This window comes from Oncorhynchus clarkii, chromosome 14 (genome assembly GCF_045791955.1).
Source record: "Oncorhynchus clarkii lewisi isolate Uvic-CL-2024 chromosome 14, UVic_Ocla_1.0, whole genome shotgun sequence".
NCBI lineage: Eukaryota > Metazoa > Chordata > Actinopteri > Salmoniformes > Salmonidae > Oncorhynchus > Oncorhynchus clarkii.
In genome coordinates, this window is record NC_092160.1 from 37260664 (window position 1) to 37279934 (window position 19271).

Genomic DNA, 19271 nt, shown 5'->3' on the forward strand with positions numbered 1-19271 from the left:
ACGTTTGTCTCTGGTCAAAAGTAGTGCGCTATGTAAGGAATAGTTTGCTTTATGGGACACTTACACCCTGATTCAATATTTCTGTCCCAAATACCTCCTACTGTTTTGACTCATTCGGAAGGAGAGAAGAAGACACCACTCAAAAACAAATAAACCTCCACGGGCCAATAGACACAACAGATTTCCATTAAAGGGACAAGTGTTTTTTATATCTGAAAAAAATAAACATTGAAAGAAAAACAGGCTCTCTCTCTCTCTCTCTCTCTCTCTCTCTCTCTCTCTGTCTCTCTCTCTCTCTCTCTCTCTCTCTCTCTCTCTCTCTCTCTCTCTCTCTCTCTCTCTCTCTGTCTCTCTCTCTCTCTCTCTCTCTCTCTCTCTCTCTCTCTCTCTCTCTCTCTCTCTCTCTCTCTCTCTCTCTAACATATCAGACTGATGCCAAAGCATTTCTACAGTACTGTATGCACAGGGAAGGCTGTGGGTATACAAGCACAGCATGTTAAAAACAAATAGAAGCATCTGTGTAGTGGACACGAAACAGTTATCGACAGGGGGGGGTTCTCGTTTCATCACTGTGACATGAAGGAGAAATGTTTTACATGCCAATAGTCACTGGAGAGAACAAGGGAGACATAAAATATTGAGGGGGGGGGAGCGAGAGATGAGGAGATCAGGGTAAAGAGAGGACCAAATAGAGAGAGAGAGAGAGAGAGTGAGAGAGTGAGACAGAGAGAGGAGAGAGAGAGATGAAGAGATCAGGGTATGCACTTAGGAAGAGAAGTCTTATTTTGGTACTCTTCTCCGGCACACGGTAGTTGAACACTCATCAGTGAATACCTCTCCTCTCCTCTCCACTCCTCTTCTACTTAAAATGGAATAACATCAGTAGGCATTAAGCAGAGAATGGGAACCCCCAACCTCCTCTCTTTTCCTCTCCTCTCCTCTCCTCTCCTCTCCTCTCCTCTCCTCTCCTCTCCTCTCCTCTCCTCTCCTCTCCTCTCCTCTCCTCTCTTCTCCTCTCCTTCTTTCCTCTCCTCTCCTTTCCTCTCCTTTCCTCTCCTCTCCTCTCCTCTCCTTCCTTCCTCTCCTCTCCTCTCCTCTCCTCTCCTCTCCTTCTTTCCTCTCCTCTCCTCTCCTTCTTTCCTCTCCTCTCCTCTCCTCTCCTTCTTTCCTCTCCTCTCCTTTCCTTTCCTCTCCTCTCCTCTCCTCTCCTCTCCTCTCCGCTCCTTCTTTCCTCTCCTCTCTTTCTTTAATCTCCTCTCCTCTCCTCTCATCTCCTCTCCTCTCCTCTCCTCTCCTCTCCTCTCCTCTCCTTCTTTAATCTCCTCTCCTCTCCTCTCCTCTCCTCTCCTCTCCTCTCCTCTCCTCTTCTCTCCTCTCCTCTCCTCTCCTCTCCTCTCCTTCTTTAATCTCCTCTCCTCTCCTTCATTAATCTCCTCTCCTCTCCTCTCCTTCTTTAATCTCCTCTCCTCTCCTCTCCACTCCTTCTCTCCTCTCCTCTCCTCTCCTTCTTTAATCTCCTCTCCTCTCCTCTCCTCTCCTCTCCTCTCCTCTCCTCTCCTCTCCTCTCCTCTCCTCTCCTCTCCTCTCCTCTCCTCTCCTCTCCTCTCCTCTCCTCTCCTTCTTTAATCTCCTCTCCTTCTTTAATCTCCTCTCCTCTCCTCTCCTCTCCTCTCCTCTCCTCTCCTCTCCTCTCCTCTCCTTCTTTAATCTCCTCTCCTCTACTCTCCTTCTTTAATCTCCTCTCCTCTCATCTCCACTCCTTCTTTAATCTCCTCTCCTCTCATCTCCACTCCTTCTTTCCTCTCCTCTCCTCTCCTCTCCTCTCCTCTCCTCTCCTCTCCTCTCCTCTCCTCTCCTCTCCTCTCCTCTCCTCTCCTCTCATTCTCTCCTCTCATTCTTTCCTCTCCTCTCATTCTTTCCTCTCCTCTCCTCTCCTCTCATTCTTTCCTCTCATCTCCGCTCCTTCTTTCCTCTCCTTCTTTAATCTCCTCTCGTCTCATCTCCGCTCCTTCTTTCCTCTCCTCTCCTCTCCTTTCCTCTCCTTCTTTAATCTCCTCTCCTCTCCTCTCCTTTCCTTCTTTCCTCTCCTTTCCTTCTTTCCTCTCCTTTCCTTTCCTTTCCTTCTTTCCTCTCCTCTCCTTTCCTTCTTTCCTCTCCTCTCCTTTCCTTCTTTCCTCTCATCTCACCATATGCTTGCTTGATCTTGATCACTTTCTCAGTCCACACACACTCTACGATCACTGTTTATGCTGCACAGAGTCCTCGCGGTTTGGAGATGAGTTTTGTTAGTTGAACGCTGCCATGCATATAGTGCTCTACCCTACAGTAACTTGATACCAACATAAAGGACTCCCATAAGTTCTACAGTAGATATCAGTGGGTTTGTTTTGTCCTAACCCCTAGATATAATATAACCCCTAGGGTTGTAAAGGTACACCGTATTCTACAAACAGGTGGGGACCTGGGTTCGGTCTGCACTGTGAAGCCCAATGAATACATAAAACATATATATATATATATATATATATATATATATATATATATATATATATATATATATATATATGAGAGAGAGAGAGAGAAACGTACGAAACACTATAGGTTATGCATACCCTAGGTTGTGTGTATCTGTAAATCTGAGCTGAGAAAATATTTCAGGCTATTCAGTTAAAATAATAAAAAAAATCTCACCTTATCTGGCACATGTGAAACCATCCTTTTGTGAGGTGGGGTCGAGAAACCAGGAGGATTTTGGTATTTGTTGTTATTTTTGTTGTTGTATTTTATTAGGATCCCCATTAGCTGTTGCAAAAGCAGCGTCTACTCTTCCTTCTACACACAAAACATGAAACGTGATGTAATACAGAACGCTAAAAGACAAGAACAGATCAAGGAGAAAACTACAAACATTTTATTTTTTAACACAAAAGGCACATGTAGCCTAGATGTCAATACACAACAGTGGTCACCGACGACAACGAGACAGCCTATAGGGAGGAAGTCAGAGACCTGGCCGTGTGGTGCCAGGACGACAAACTCTCCCTCAACGTGATCAAGGAGATGATTGTGGACTACAGGAAAAAGAGGACCGAGCACGTCCCCCCCATTCCCATTGAAAGGGACTGCAGTGGAGCAGGTTGAGAGCTTCAAGTTCCTTGTTGTCCACGTCACCAACAAACTAACATGGTCTAAACAAACCAAGGCAATCGTGAAGAGGGCACGACGAAACCTATTCCCACTCAGGAGACTGAAAAGATTTGGTATGGGTCCTCAGATACTCAAAAGGCTCTATAGCTGCACCATCGAGAGCATCCTGACCGGTTGCATCACCGCCTGGTATGGTACATCACTGGGACCAAGCTTCCTGCCATCCAGGACCTCTATACTAGGCGGTGTTGGAGGAAAGCCCTAAAAATTGTTGAAGACTCCAGTCAACCAAGTAATAGACTGTTCTCTACTACTGCATGGCAACCAGTACCGGAGCGTCAAGTCTAGGATCAAAAGGCTCCTTAACAGCTTATACCCCCAAGCCATAAGACTGCTGAACAACTAAACTAATCACTGTTTACATTGACCCCCCTCTTCATCTTCCTATATATACCACATAATCTCTCTATCTCTCTCTCTCTCTCTCTCTCTCTCTCTCTCTGTCTCTCTCTCTCTCTCTCTGTCTCTTTCTCTCTCTCTCTCTCTCTCTCTCTCTCTCTCTCTCTCTCTCTCTCTCTCGTTCTTGTGGTCCTGGCAACTGGACCTTTTTTGGAACCCCATTATTTTTGTGTTACTGAGATTTACTGTCAGGGCCCAGGTCTGACAGACTGTTCTAATGCCCTCGCCAATTCATTGATATATATGTGGAAATAAATGTTTGTGGGTTTTTTATTGCCAATTTTAACTGCACACTTCTTCTTGTACATGGATTTTTATAATGTTGTATGTATTTCCCCCAACACCGCTTTTCCATCAATTTGTACAGCAGACCTTCTTGCCAAATCGAGTCAATATCAATTTTGAAATCAGCAAAGCACGAAAATACTTTTCCTTTGTTTTGGTTTGTTTGTTTTATCAATTAGGGCGAATACGCAATGCTCCCTCTAAACTGTGTGCTGGCGAAGCAATATCAGGCCACAGAGAGAAGCATGAGATTGAAATGTATTTCACTTTCTAGAGTGAACAAATCAACGCAATATTAGCCGTTTTTTAATCCAACACGCCGAAGCAAAACAAACTATGCAAGAGATTTTGTTGTAGGAGTAGGATTCTGTTGCATGACTCAACCAACCACAGACCTGTGCGGCGTAGCCAATCAGTGCAGCAGTAAGCCTATATAAGCAAATATACCATTGTCATATATGGATATGTGTCGAGCACTTAGAACTGGACTGTGTTTACAGGATGAGCGGTCGTGTAGCCACGTGTGAACATTTAATTCATCTCCTTCGCAACTTAGTGACTTATTAGCTCAGTTATAGATAGTTTGTAGTTATTAGCTCAGTTATAGATAGTTTGTAGTTATTAGCTCAGTTATAGATAGTTTGTAGTTATTAGCTCAGTTATAGATAGTTTGTAGTCAGAAGTGGAGGAGTGGTCGCTTCCAACAAGAACACAAAACATGTACATTTCTAGACATCTTTGAAAAGAGAGTCAGGGAAAGAGCTTTTTTTTTGTCTAAATGGGGCAGTGTTATATTTTGAGACAGGCTTGAAGAAGGGAGGGAGGGAAGCTTTCAAACAATTAGCCAATAGTGCAAAGCTGTCACCAAGGCAAAGAGTGGCTACTTTGAAGAATAGATTTGGATTTGTTAATGGGCTCCCGAGTGGCGCAGCGGTCTTAGGCACTGCATCTCAGTGCTAGAAGTCTCACTACAGATCCTGGTTCGAATCCAGGCAGAATCACAACCGGCGCTGATTGGGAGTCACATAGGGCGGTGCAGAATTGGCCCAGTGTCATCCAGGTTTGGCCAGTGTAGGCCATCAATGTAAATAAGAATTTGTTCTTAACTGACTTAACTAGTAAAAAAAACAAAATGTAACAATTATTTGGTTACTACCTGATTCTATACGTGTTATTTCATAGTTTTGATGTCTTCACTATTATTCTACACTGCAGAAAAAAGTACAATAAAGAAAAACTCTTTAATGAATATATCCCAATAAAAATCCCAATGCCCCAGTGCAGTGAATAGGGACATTGCTCTGTGTCGGGTGGGACGTTAAACTCTCTGTGGTCACTAAAGATCTCATGCCGCTTATCGTAAGAGTAGGGGTGTTAACCCCAGTGTCCTGGCTCTATTTCCCAATCTGGCCCTCATACCATCACGGCCACCTAATCAATCATCCCCAGTTTACAGTTTGCTCACTCATCCCCCCCCTTCACTCCCCTGTTACTATTCCCCAGGCCGTTGCTGTAAATGAGAACGTGTCCTCAGTCAACTGACCTGGTAAAATAAGAGTTACATGAAATAGCAGCAGGTTACAGGAGATATCAGCAGAGTAACAGTGGTAGGTTACAGGAGATGACAACAGAGTAACAGTAGAAGGTTAGCAGCAGCAGGTTACAGGATATAACAACAGAGTAACAGTGGTAGGTTAGCAGCAGGTTACAGGAGATAACAACAGAGTAACAGTGGTAGGTTAGCAGCAGCAGGTTACAGGAGATAACAGAGTGACAGTATTAGGTTAGATGCAGATTACAGGAGATAACAGCAGAGTAACAGTAGTAGGTAAGCAGCAGCAGGTTACAGGAAATAACAGAGTAACAGTAGTAGGTTAGCAGCAGGTTACAGGAGATAACAACAGAATAACAGTAGTAGGTTAGCAGCAGCAGGTTACAGGAGATAACGGCAGAGTAACAGTAGTAGGTTAGCAGCAGCAGGTTACAGGAAATAACAGAGTAACAGTAGTAGGTTAGCAGCAGGTTACAGGAGATAACAACAGAATAACAGTAGTAGGTTAGCAGCAGCAGATTACAGGAGATAACAGCAGAGTAACAGTAGTAGGTAAGCAGCAGCAGGTTACAGGAAATAACAGAGTAACAGTAGTAGGTTAGCAGCAGGTTACAGGAGATAACAACAGAGTAACAGTAGTAGGTTAGCAGCAGCAGGTTACAGGAAATAACGGCAGAGTAACAGTAGTAGGTTAGCAGCAGCAGGTTACATGAGATTACAGCAGAGTAACAGTAGTAGGTTAGCAGCAGCAGGTTACAGGAGATAACAACAGAGTAACAGTAGTAGGTTAGCAGCAGCAGGTTACAGGAGATAACGGCAGAGTAACAGTAGTAGGTAAGCAGCAGCAGGTTACAGGAAATAACAGAGTAACAGTAGAAGGTTAGCAGCAGCAGGTTACAGGAGATAACAACAGAGTAACAGTAGTAGGTTAGCAGCAGGTTACAGGAGATAACAACAGAATAACAGTAGTAGGTTAGCAGCAGCAGGTTACAGGAGATAACGGCAGAGTAACAGTAGTAGGTTAGCAGCAGCAGGTTACAGGAAATAACAGAGTAACAGTAGAAGGTTAGCAGCAGCAGGTTACAGGAGATAACAGCAGAGTAACAGTAGTAGGTTAGCAGCAGGTTACAGGAGATAACAGCAGAGTAACAGTAGTAGGTTAGCAGCAGGTTACAGGATATAACAACAGAGTAACAGTGGTAGGTTAGCAGCAGGTTACAGGAGATAACAACAGAGTAACAGTGGTAGGTTAGCAGCAGCAGGTTACAGGAGATAACAGAGTGACAGTATTAGGTTAGATGCAGATTACAGGAGATAACAGCAGAGTAACAGTAGTAGGTTAGCAGCAGCAGGTTACAGGAAATAACGGCAGAGTAACAGTAGTAGGTTAGCAGCAGCAGGTTACATGAGATTACAGCAGAGTAACAGTAGTAGGTTAGCAGCAGCAGGTTACAGGAGATAACAACAGAGTAACAGTAGTAGGTTAGCAGCAGCAGGTTACAGGAGATAACGGCAGAGTAACAGTAGTAGGTAAGCAGCAGCAGGTTACAGGAAATAACAGAGTAACAGTAGAAGGTTAGCAGCAGCAGGTTACAGGAGATAACAACAGAGTAACAGTAGTAGGTTATCAGCAGGTTACAGGAGATAACAACAGAATAACAGTAGTAGGTTAGCAGCAGCAGGTTACAGGAGATAACGGCAGAGTAACAGTAGTAGGTTAGCAGCAGCAGGTTACAGGAAATAACAGAGTAACAGTAGAAGGTTAGCAGCAGCAGGTTACAGGAGATAACAGCAGAGTAACAGTAGTAGGTTAGCAGCAGGTTACAGGAGATAACAGCAGAGTAACAGTAGTAGGTTAGCAGCAGGTTACAGGAGATAACAGCAGAGTAACAGTAGGAGGTTAGCAGCAGGTTACAGGAGATAACAGCAGAGTAACAGTAGGAGGTTAGCAGCAGGTTACAGGAGATAACAGCAGAGTAACAGAGGAGGTTAGCAGCAGATTACAGGAGATAACAGCAGAGTAACAGTAGTAGGTTAGCAGCAGCAGGTTACAGGAAATAACGACAGAGTAACAGTAGTAGGTTAGCAGCAGGTTACAGGAGATAACAGCAGAGTAACAGTAGTAGGTTAGCAGCAGCAGGTTACAGGAAATAACGACAGAGTAACAGTAGTAGGTTAGCAGCAGGTTACAGGAGATAACAACAGAGTAACAGTAGTAGGTTAGCAGAAGAATACAGGAGATAACAGCAGAGTAACAGTAGTAGGTTAGCATTAGGTTACAGCAGATAACAGCAGAGTAACAGTAGGATGTTAGCAGCAGGTTACAGGAGATAACAGCAGAGAAACAGTAGGAGGTTAGCAGCAGGTTACAGGAGATAACAGCAGAGTAACAGTAGGAGGTTAGCAGCAGCAGGTTACAGGAGATAACAACAGAGTACCAGTAGTAGGTTAGCAGCAGCAGGTTACAGGAGATAACAGCAGATTAAAAGTAGGAGGTTAGCAGCAGGTTACTGGAGATAACAGCAGAGTAACAGTAGGAGGTTAGCAGCAGGTTACAGGAGATAACAGCAGAGTAACAGTAGGAGGTTAGCAGCAGCAGGTTACAGGAGATAACAACAGAGTACCAGTAGTAGGTTAGCAGCAGCAGGTTACAGGATATAACAGCAGAGTAACAGTAGTAGGTTAGCAGCATTAGGTTACAGGAGATAACGACAGAGTAACAGTAGTAGGTTAGCAGCAGGTTACAGGAGATAACAGCAGAGTAACAGTAGTAGGTTAGCAGCAGGTTACAGGAGATAACAGCAGAGTAACAGTAGTAGGTTAGCAGCAGGTTACAGGAGATAACAGCAGAGTAACAGTAGGAGGTTAGCAGCAGGTTACAGGAGATAACAGCAGAGTAACAGTAGTAGGTTAGTAGCAGCAGGTTACAGGAGAAAACGACAGAGTAGCAGTAGTAGGTTAGCAGCAGGTTACAGGAGATAACAACAGAGTAACAGTAGTAGGTTAGCAGCAGCAGGTTACAGGAGATAACAGAGTAACAGTAGTAGGTTAGCAGCAGCAGGTTACAGGAGATAACAGAGTAACAGTAGTAGGTTAGCAGCAGGTTACAGGAGATAACAACAGAGTAACAGTAGTAGGTTAGTAGCAGTCCTCCAAGCTACTGTAACAGCCAGTCAGGGTGCCGAGGACAAGGAAAATGTGAATAACACTATGTGTATAATTTAGCTTCTCCATACCCCTGAATTAAACAATAGGAAATGAATACAGTATTTGCTATTCTTCTTCATCCTTCTCTTCAGTGTAATGGAGGGGGCAGATGCAACACAACAAATCAATGACAAAATAATGAATGGTGCCTACATTAAAGCCCGAACTTAAGCAAATCAGTAAATATGTAAATATTCACTTTACAGTCACGGCTTGTTTAAAAAACATTACAGTCACCAACCTCTACAACAATAACAACCCCTACAACCCCTACAAACCCTACAACCTCTACAACCCCTACAACCTCTACTACCCCTACAACCCCTACAACCCCTACACCACCTACAAACCCTACAACCCCTACAACCCCTACAACCTCTACAACCCCTACAACCTCTACTACCCCTACAACCCCTACAACCCCTACACCACCTACAAACCCTACAACCCCCTACAACCCCTACAACCATAACAACCCCAACAACCCCTACAACCTCTACTACCCCTACAACCCCTACACCGCCTACAACCCCTACAACCCCCTACAACCTCTACTACCCCCTACAACCCCTACAACCCCTACAACCTCTACAACCCCTACAACACCCTACAACCCCCTACAACCCCTACAACCCCTACAACACCCTACAACCCCTACAACCTCTACTACCCCTACAACCCCTACAACCTCTACTACCCCTACACCGCCTACAAACCCTACAACCCCCTACAACCCCTACAACCCCTACAACTTCTAGAACCCACTACAACCCCTACAACCCCCACAACCTCTACAACCCCTACAACCCCCTTCAACCCCCTACAACCCCTACAACCCCCTACAACCCCTACAACTTCTACAACCCCCTACAACCCCTACAACCCCTACAACCCCTACAACCTCTACTACCCCCTACAACCCCTACAACCCCTACAACCTCTACAACCCCTACAACCCCTACAACCTCCTACAACCCCTACAACCCCTACAACCTCCTACAACCCCTACAACCCCTACAACCTCCTACAACCCCTACAACCCCCTACAACCCCTACAACCTCTACAATCCCTACAAACCCTACAACCCCTACAAACCATACAACCTCTACAAACCCTACAAACCCTACAACCCCTACAAACCCAAACACCTCTACAACCCCTACAAACCCTACAACCTCTACAATCCCTACAACCCCTACAACCTCTACTACCCCCTACAACCTCTACAACCCCTACAACCTCTACAACCTCCTACAACCCCTACAACCCCTACAACCTCCTACAACCCCTACAACCCCCTACAACCCCTACAACCTCTACAATCCCTACAAACCCTACAACCCCTACAAACCATACAACCTCTACAAACCCTACAAACCCTACAACCCCTACAAACCCAAACACCTCTACAACCCCTACAAACCCTACAACCTCTACAATCCCTACAACCCCTACAACCCTCTACAACCCTCTACAACCCCCTACAACCCCCTACAACCCCTACAACCCCTACAACCCCCTACAACCCCTACAACCCCTACAACCTCTACTACCCCTACACCGCCTACAACCCCTACAACCCCCTTCAACCCCCTACAACCCCTACAACCCCCTACAACCCCTACAACTTCTACAACCCCCTACAACCCCTACAACCCCTACAACCCCTACAACCTCTACTACCCCCTACAACCCCTACAACCCCTACAACCTCTACAACCCCTACAACCCCTACAACCTCCTACAACCCCTACAACCCCTACAACCTCCTACAACCCCTACAACCCCTACAACCTCCTACAACCCCTACAACCCCCTACAACCCCTACAACCTCTACAATCCCTACAAACCCTACAACCCCTACAAACCATACAACCTCTACAAACCCTACAAACCCTACAACCCCTACAAACCCAAACACCTCTACAACCCCTACAAACCCTACAACCACTACAGACCCTACAAACCCTACAACCCTCTACAACCCTCTACAACCCCCTACAACCCCCTACAACCCCTACAACCCCTACAACCCCCTACAACCCCTACAACCTCTACTACCCCTACAACCCCTACAAACCCTACAACCCCCTACAACCCCTACAACCCCTACAACCCCCTACAACCCCTACAACCCCTACAACCACCTACAACCCCTACAACCCCTACAACCCCCTACAACCCCCTACAACCTCTACTACCCCCTACAACCCCTACAACCCCCTACAACCCCTACAACCCCTACAACCCCTACAACCCCCTACAACCCCTACAACCCCTACAACCCCCTACAACCCCTACAACCCCTACAACCCCCTACAACCCCTACAACCCCTACAACCCCCTACAACCCCTACAACCCCTACAACCCCCTACAACCCCTACAACCCTTACAACCCCCACAACCTCTACTACCCCTACAACCCCTACAACCCCTACAACCCCTACAACCTCTACTACCCCCTACAACCCCCTACAAACCCTACAACCTCTACAACCCCTACAACCTCTACTACCCCTACAACCCCAACAACCCCTACACCACCTACAAACCCTACAACCCCTACAACCCCTACAACCTCTACAACCCCTACAACCTCTACTACCCCTACAACCCCTACAACCCCTACACCACCTACAAACCCTACAACCCCCTACAACCTCTACAACAATAACAACCCCTACAACCTCTACAACCCCCTACAACCTCTACAACCCCTACAACCTCTACTACCCCTACAACCCCTACAACCCCTACACCACCTACAAACCCTACAACCCCCTACAACCCCTACAACCATAACAACCCCAACAACCCCTACAACCTCTACTACCCCTACAACCCCTACACCGCCTACAACCCCTACAACCCCCTACAACCTCTACTACCCCCTACAACCCCTACAACCCCTACAACCTCTACAACCCCTACAACACCCTACAACCCCCTACAACCCCTACAACCCCTACAACACCCTACAACCCCTACAACCTCTACTACCCCTACAACCCCTACAACCTCTACTACCCCTACACCGCCTACAAACCCTACAACCCCCTACAACCCCTACAACCCCTACAACTTCTAGAACCCACTACAACCCCTACAACCCCCACAACCTCTACAAACCCTACAACCCCCTTCAACCCCCTACAACCCCTACAACCCCCTACAACCCCTACAACGTCTACAACCCCCTACAACCCCTACAACCCCTACAACCCCTACAACCTCTACTACCCCCTACAACCCCTACAACCCCTACAACCTCTACAACCCCTACAACCCCTACAACCTCCTACAACCCCTACAACCCCTACAACCTCCTACAACCCCTACAACCCCTACAACCTCCTACAACCCCTACAACCCCCTACAACCCCTACAACCTCTACAATCCCTACAAACCCTACAACCCCTACAAAACATACAACCTCTACAAACCCTACAAACCCTACAACCCCTACAAACCCAAACACCTCTACAACCCCTACAAACCCTACAACCTCTACAATCCCTACAACCCCTACAACCTCTACTACCCCCTACAACCTCTACAACCCCTACAACCTCTACAACCTCCTACAACCCCTACAACCCCTACAACCTCCTACAACCCCTACAACCCCCTACAACCCCTACAACCTCTACAATCCCTACAAACCCTACAACCCCTACAAACCATACAACCTCTACAAACCCTACAAACCCTACAACCCCTACAAACCCAAACACCTCTACAACCCCTACAACCCCCACAACCTCTACAACCCCTACAACCCCCTTCAACCCCCTACAACCCCTACAACCCCCTACAACCCCTACAACTTCTACAACCCCCTACAACCCCTACAACCCCTACAACCCCTACAACCTCTACTACCCCCTACAACCCCTACAACCCCTACAACCCCTACAACCCCTACAACCCCTACAACCTCCTACAACCCCTACAACCCCTACAACCTCCTACAACCCCTACAACCCCTACAACCTCCTACAACCCCTACAACCCCCTACAACCCCTACAACCTCTACAATCCCTACAAACCCTACAACCCCTACAAACCATACAACCTCTACAAACCCTACAAACCCTACAACCCCTACAAACCCAAACACCTCTACAACCCCTACAAACCCTACAACCTCTACAATCCCTACAACCCCTACAACCCTCTACAACCCTCTACAACCCCCTACAACCCCCTACAACCCCTACAACCCCTACAACCCCCTACAACCCCTACAACCCCTACAACCTCTACTACCCCTACACCGCCTACAACCCCTACAACCCCCTTCAACCCCCTACAACCCCTACAACCCCCTACAACCCCTACAACTTCTACAACCCCCTACAACCCCTACAACCCCTACAACCCCTACAACCTCTACTACCCCCTACAACCCCTACAACCCCTACAACCTCTACAACCCCTACAACCCCTACAACCTCCTACAACCCCTACAACCCCTACAACCTCCTACAACCCCTACAACCCCTACAACCTCCTACAACCCCTACAACCCCCTACAACCCCTACAACCTCTACAATCCCTACAAACCCTACAACCCCTACAAACCATACAACCTCTACAAACCCTACAAACCCTACAACCCCTACAAACCCAAACACCTCTACAACCCCTACAAACCCTACAACCTCTACAGTCCCTACAAACCCTACAACCCTCTACAACCCTCTACAACCCCCTACAACCCCCTACAACCCCTACAACCCCTACAACCCCCTACAACCCCTACAACCTCTACTACCCCTACAACCCCTACAAACCCTACAACCCCCTACAACCCCTACAACCCCTACAACCCCCTACAACCCCTACAACCCCTACAACCACCTACAACCCCTACAACCCCTACAACCCCCTACAACCCCCTACAACCTCTACTACCCCCTACAACCCCTACAACCCCCTACAACCCCTACAACCCCTACAACCCCTACAACCCCCTACAACCCCTACAACCCCTACAACCCCCTACAACCCCTACAACCCCTACAACCCCCTACAACCCCTACAACCCCTACAACCCCCTACAACCCCTACAACCCCTACAACCCCCTACAACCCCTACAACCCTTACAACCCCCACAACCTCTACTACCCCTACAACCCCTACAACCCCTACAACCCCTACAACCTCTACTACCCCCTACAACCCCCTACAACCCCTACAACCTCTACTACCCCGACAACCCCTACAACCCCTCCAACCCCTACAACCCTCTACAACCCTCTACAACCCCTACAACCCCTTCAACCCCTACAAACCCTTCAACCCCTACAAACCCTACAACCTCTACAACCCCTACAACCCTCTACAACCCCTACAACCCCTACAACCCCTACAACCCTCTACAACCCCTTCAACCCCTACAAACCCTACAACCTCTACAACCCCTACAACCCTCTACAACCCTCTACAACCCTCTACAACCCCTACAAACCCTACAACCCCCTACAACCCCTACAACCTCTACAACCCTCTACAACCCCTTCAACCCCTACAACCTCTACAACCCCTACAACCCCTACAACTTAAACAACCCCTACAAACCCTACAACTTATACAACCCATACAACCCTACAACTTATACAACCCCTACAACTTATACAACCCCTACATCCTCTACAACCTCTACAAACCCTACAACCCCTACAACCCCTACAACCCCTACAAACCCTACATCCCCTACACCCCACACAACCCCTACAACCCCTACAACCCCCTACATTCCTTGCTCTCTACCCTCCTTCGACCCTCGCTCTCAACGCTTCTACTCCTTCCTTTTCTTCATCACTCTCTCTACCCGCCTTCGCTCCTCTACCTCCCTCCATCTCTATCTCTCTTAACCCTCCCTCCATCGCTCTCTCCCCCCTCTCTCCTTCCCTCTCCTCGCTCCTCTACCTCCCACCATCTCTCTCTCTCTTAACCCTCCCTCCATCTCTCTCTCCCCCCTCTCTCCTTCCCTCTCCTCGCTCCTCTACCTCCCTCCATCTCTCTCTCTCTTAACCCGCCCTCCATCTCTCTCTCCCCCTCTCTCCTTCCCTCTACTCGCTCCTCTACCTCCCTCCATCTCTCTCTCTCTCTCTCTCTTAACCCTCCCTCCATCTCTCTCCCCCTCTCTCCTTCCCTCTCCTCGCTCCTCTACCTCCCTCCATCTCTCTCTCTCTCTCTCTCCTTCCCTCTCCTCGCTCCTCTACCTCCCTCCATCTCTCTCTCTCTCTTAACTCACCCTCCCTCTATCTCTCTCTCCCCCCTCTCCCCTTCCCTCTCCTCGCTCCACTACCTCCCTCCATCTCTTTCTCTCTCTTAACCCTCCTTCCATCTCTCTCTCCCCCTCTCTCCTCCCTCTCCTCGCTCCTCTACCTCCCTCCATCTCTCTCTCTCTTAACTCTCCCTCCCTCCATATCTCGCTCCCCCCTCTCTCCTTCCCTCTCCTCGCTCCTCTACCTCCCTTCATCTCGCTCTCTCTCTCTCCTTCCCTCTCCTCGCTCCTCTATCTCCCTCCATCTCTCGTTCTCTCTTAACCCTCCCTCCATCTCTCTCCCCCCCTCTCTCCTTCCCTCTCCTCGCTCCTCTACCTCCCTCCATCTCTCTTTCTCTCTCTCTGTCTTAACCCTCCCTCCATCTCTCTCTCCCCCCTCCTCTCTCCTTCCCTCTCCATCTCCCTCCATCTCTATCTCTCTTAATCCTCCCTCCATCTCTCTCCCCCCGCTCTCTCCTACCCTCTCCTCGCTCCTCTACCTCCCTCCATCTCTCTCTCTCTCTCTCTCCTTCCTTCTCCTCGCTCCACTACCTCCCTCCATCTCTTTCTCTCTCTTAACCCTCCTTCCATCTCTCTCTCCCCCGCTCTCCTTCCCTCTCCTCGCTCCACTACCTCCCTCCATCTCTTTCTCTCTCTTAACCCTCCTTCCATCTCTCTCTCCCCCTCTCTCCTTCCCTCTCCTCGCTCCTCTACCTCCCTCCATCTCTCTCTCTCTTAACTCTCCCTCCCTCCATCTCTCGCTCCCCCCCTCTCTCCTTCCCTCTCCTCGCTCCTCTACCTCCCTCCATCTCTCTCTCTCTCCTTCCCTCTCCTCGCTCCTCTATCTCCCTCCATCTCTCGTTCTCTCTTAACCCTCCCTCCATCTCTCTCCCCCCTCTCTCCTTCCCTCTCCTCGCTCCTCTACCTCCCTCCATCTCTATCTCTCTTAATCCTCCCTCCATCTCTCTCCCCCCCTCTCTCCTTCCCTCTCCTCGCACCACTACCTCCCTCATCTCTATCTCTCTTAATCCTCCCTCCATCTCTCTCCCCCCCTCTCTCCTTCCCTCTTCTCGTTCCTCTACCTCCCTCCATCTCTCTCTCTCTTAACCCTCCCTCCATCTCCCCCCCACCCTCCTCTCTACTTCCCTCTCCTCGCTCCTCTATCTCCCTCCATCTCTATCTCTTATAATCCTCCCTCCATCTCTCTCCCCCCCTCTCTCCTTCCCTCTCCTCGCTCCTCTACCTCCCTCCATCTCTCTCTCTCTTAACCCTCCCTTCATCTCCCCCCCACCCCCTCTCTCCTTCCCTCTCCTCGCTCCTCTACCTCCCTCCGTCTCTCTCTCTCTTAACCCTCCCTCCATCTCTCTCTCCCACTGCGCCAGATCTCTCTATCCACTGCATCAGTTGTAATTCTAGCATTAGCCCCTCTCCTCATTATTGGAGGTCGGTCGTAGAATATAGAGCAGGCACCTGGTATTGGCGGTGTAGAACATCAGCACAGACAGAGGCTGAATACTTTATATGTGGTTGTTTTGTTCCGTCTCACTGAACAAAGCACACGGCTTGTCAATGTCTCCAGGTAAATATACTGTGCAGTACGATAACAAACTGACAGCAATCTCTCCTTCCCTCTTCCCTGTCTTGTGTTTGAAGAGCTTTCATTTCACCTTCACTATTTCCCTCTCCTCTCCAAACCCTTCTCTTCTTTTTCTGGGCTGTGATGTGAGAGAAGAGAAGAGACACCTGACTCATCAGGTGATGCAATGTTTCTAAGGTACAGTTCATTCTCTCTTCCTCTATCTAACCCCACAATCTCTCTCTCTCTCTCTCTCTCTCTCTCTCTCTCTCTCTCTCTCTGTCTTTCTCTCTCGCTCTGTCTTTCTCTCTCGCTCTCTCTGTCTTTCTCTCTCTCTCTCTGTCTTTCTCTCTCTCTCTGTCTTTCTTTCTCTATCTCGCTCTCTGTCTTTCTCTCTCCCTCTCTCTCTCCCCTCTCTGTCTTTCTCTCTCTCTCCTTCTTTCTCTCTCTCTCTCTCTGTATTTCTCCCTCTCCCTTTCTCTCTCTCGCTCTCCTCTCTCTCTCTCTCTCTCTCCCTCTCTCTCTCTCTCTCTCTCTCTCTCTCCCTCTCTCTCTCTCCCTCTCTCTCTCTATCTTTCTCTCTCTCGCTCTCCTCTCTCTCTCTCTCTCTCTCCCCTCTCTGCTCTCTCCCTGTCTCTCCTCCTGTGTGCTTTGAATGAGCAATCGCATCATACCTAAGCCATTTCTACCATCTCACAGTGATTTTTTTTCCTCAATGCAGTGGCCAGGTATTGACCTGGGAGAAGGGTAGCGAGGAATTTCACCATAGAGGTGTTAATGGATGGATGTTGTTTGGTATTTCAAGAGAGGTGAGAAAACAGAAGGACTTCAAATTTCCCACAAAATCCAGATGGAAACGGCACCTGACAACGATTGTCTATCAGTCAAGATGTTCTATGCAAGCACGTTGATTGGTCGATTACCCGGCACAGCTGTTATCAATAGAGTGATCAGTTGTGTTTGCGAGGGACAGAGTTCACAATATTGTAATGAAACAGAGTCCAGGGAGCAGGTCTCGAACCCTCAACCTTTCTTACCCCGAAGTCCAGCACGCTATCGACTGTGCCGCAAATGCCATGCTCGGTGCGGCAGAGTCTATATCCACGATTTATAAATATCAAGAACAATACTACAATATCAAGAACTGGTAAGGCTTGTGAGCAAGGAACAGGTACTGCACTGTGAAGAAAGTGACAGCTGTCGCACTAGCACTACCGATGAAGATGACTTGAACACAATCTTCCCTAAAAGCTTTGGGCTGCAGTAGAGGAGAGGAGAGGAGAGGAGAGTAGAGGGGAGAGGAGAGGGGAGAGGAGAGGAGAGGAGAGGAGAGGAGAGGAGAGGAGAGGAGAGGAGAGGAGAGGAGAGGAGAGGAGAGGAGAGGAGAGGAGAGGAGAGGAGATTCACTTACTTTTACCTTTATACACATTGTTTACCCATCCTGTGTCTAAAGGGACCGGGTACAAAATGACTCAAAACATCATAGTCTACAGCGCTGACATCCCTTATGGTAACTGAAGAAATACCCTCACTTTAGTCACTGGTGTTAAAATACAGTAACTTTAGTCACTGGTGTTAAAATACATTCACTTTAGTCACTGGTGTTAAAATACCCTCACTTTAGTCATTGGTGTTAAAATACAGTAACTTTAGTCACTGGTGTTAAAATACCCTCACTTTAGTCACTGGTGTTAAAATACAGTAACTTTAGTCACTGGTGTTAAAATACAGTAACTTTAGTCACTGGTGTTAAAATACACTCACTTTAGTCACTGGTGTTAAAATACATTGACTTTAGTCCCTGGTGTTAAAATACATTGACTTTAGTCACTGGTGTTAAAATACAGTAACTTTAGTGACTGGTGTTACAATACAGTAACTTTAGTCACTGGTGTTAAAATACAGTAACTTTAGTCACTGGTGTTGTCTAGGGTCATTACTGCTGGTAATGACCCTAGAGATATAGACTCTACCACCACAGAACCATGCAGCAGAGATAGAGACTCTACCACCACAGGGCCATGCAGCAGAGATAAAGACTCTACCACCACAGAGCCATGCAGCAGAGATAGAGACTCTACCACCACAGAGCCATGCAGCAGAGATAGAGACTCTCCCACCACAGAACCATGCAGCAGAGATAGAGACTCTACCACCACAGAACCATGCAGCAGAGATAGAGACTCTACCACCACAGTAATTTGTACAACTTAGGATAAACTATTTCCGTGTGTGTGTGTGTGTGTGTGTGTGTGTGTGTGTGTGTGTGTGTGCGTGCGTGCGTGCGTGCGTGCATGCGTGCGTTCATTTCCTGTGTCTGTGTGCATTCTGAACATGCAATTATATGATATACTCACGGATGCACGCTTTTTCAGTGCCTTCAAAAAGTGTTCCGATCCCTTGACTTATTCCATAGCCTGATTTCAAAATGGATTAAATCAACAACAACAAAACCCTGTCACCCATCTACACACACAATACCCCATAATGAAATCACAATTCCACATAAAGACATCACAATACCCAATAATGACATCACAATACCCCATAATGACAACACAATACCCCATAATGACATCACAATACAACACAATGACATCACAATACCACATAATGACATCACAATACCCCATAATGACAAAGTGAAAACATGTTTTTAGAAATGTTTGTTAAACAATATTATTGCAAACAGAGTGATTTCGGCTCCCATAACCAAGGGGTTAAATAATTATTGACTCAAGACATTTCAGATTTTCATTTTGTA

The 19271-nt window shown here is 47.6% G+C and overlaps 1 pseudogene; it reads right to left on the reverse strand.

The window, feature by feature from the left end:
- Nucleotides 1–889: 889 nt before the first annotated feature.
- Nucleotides 890–19271, reverse strand: part of LOC139365891 (trichohyalin-like) — a 30010-nt pseudogene continuing 11628 nt past the window's right edge.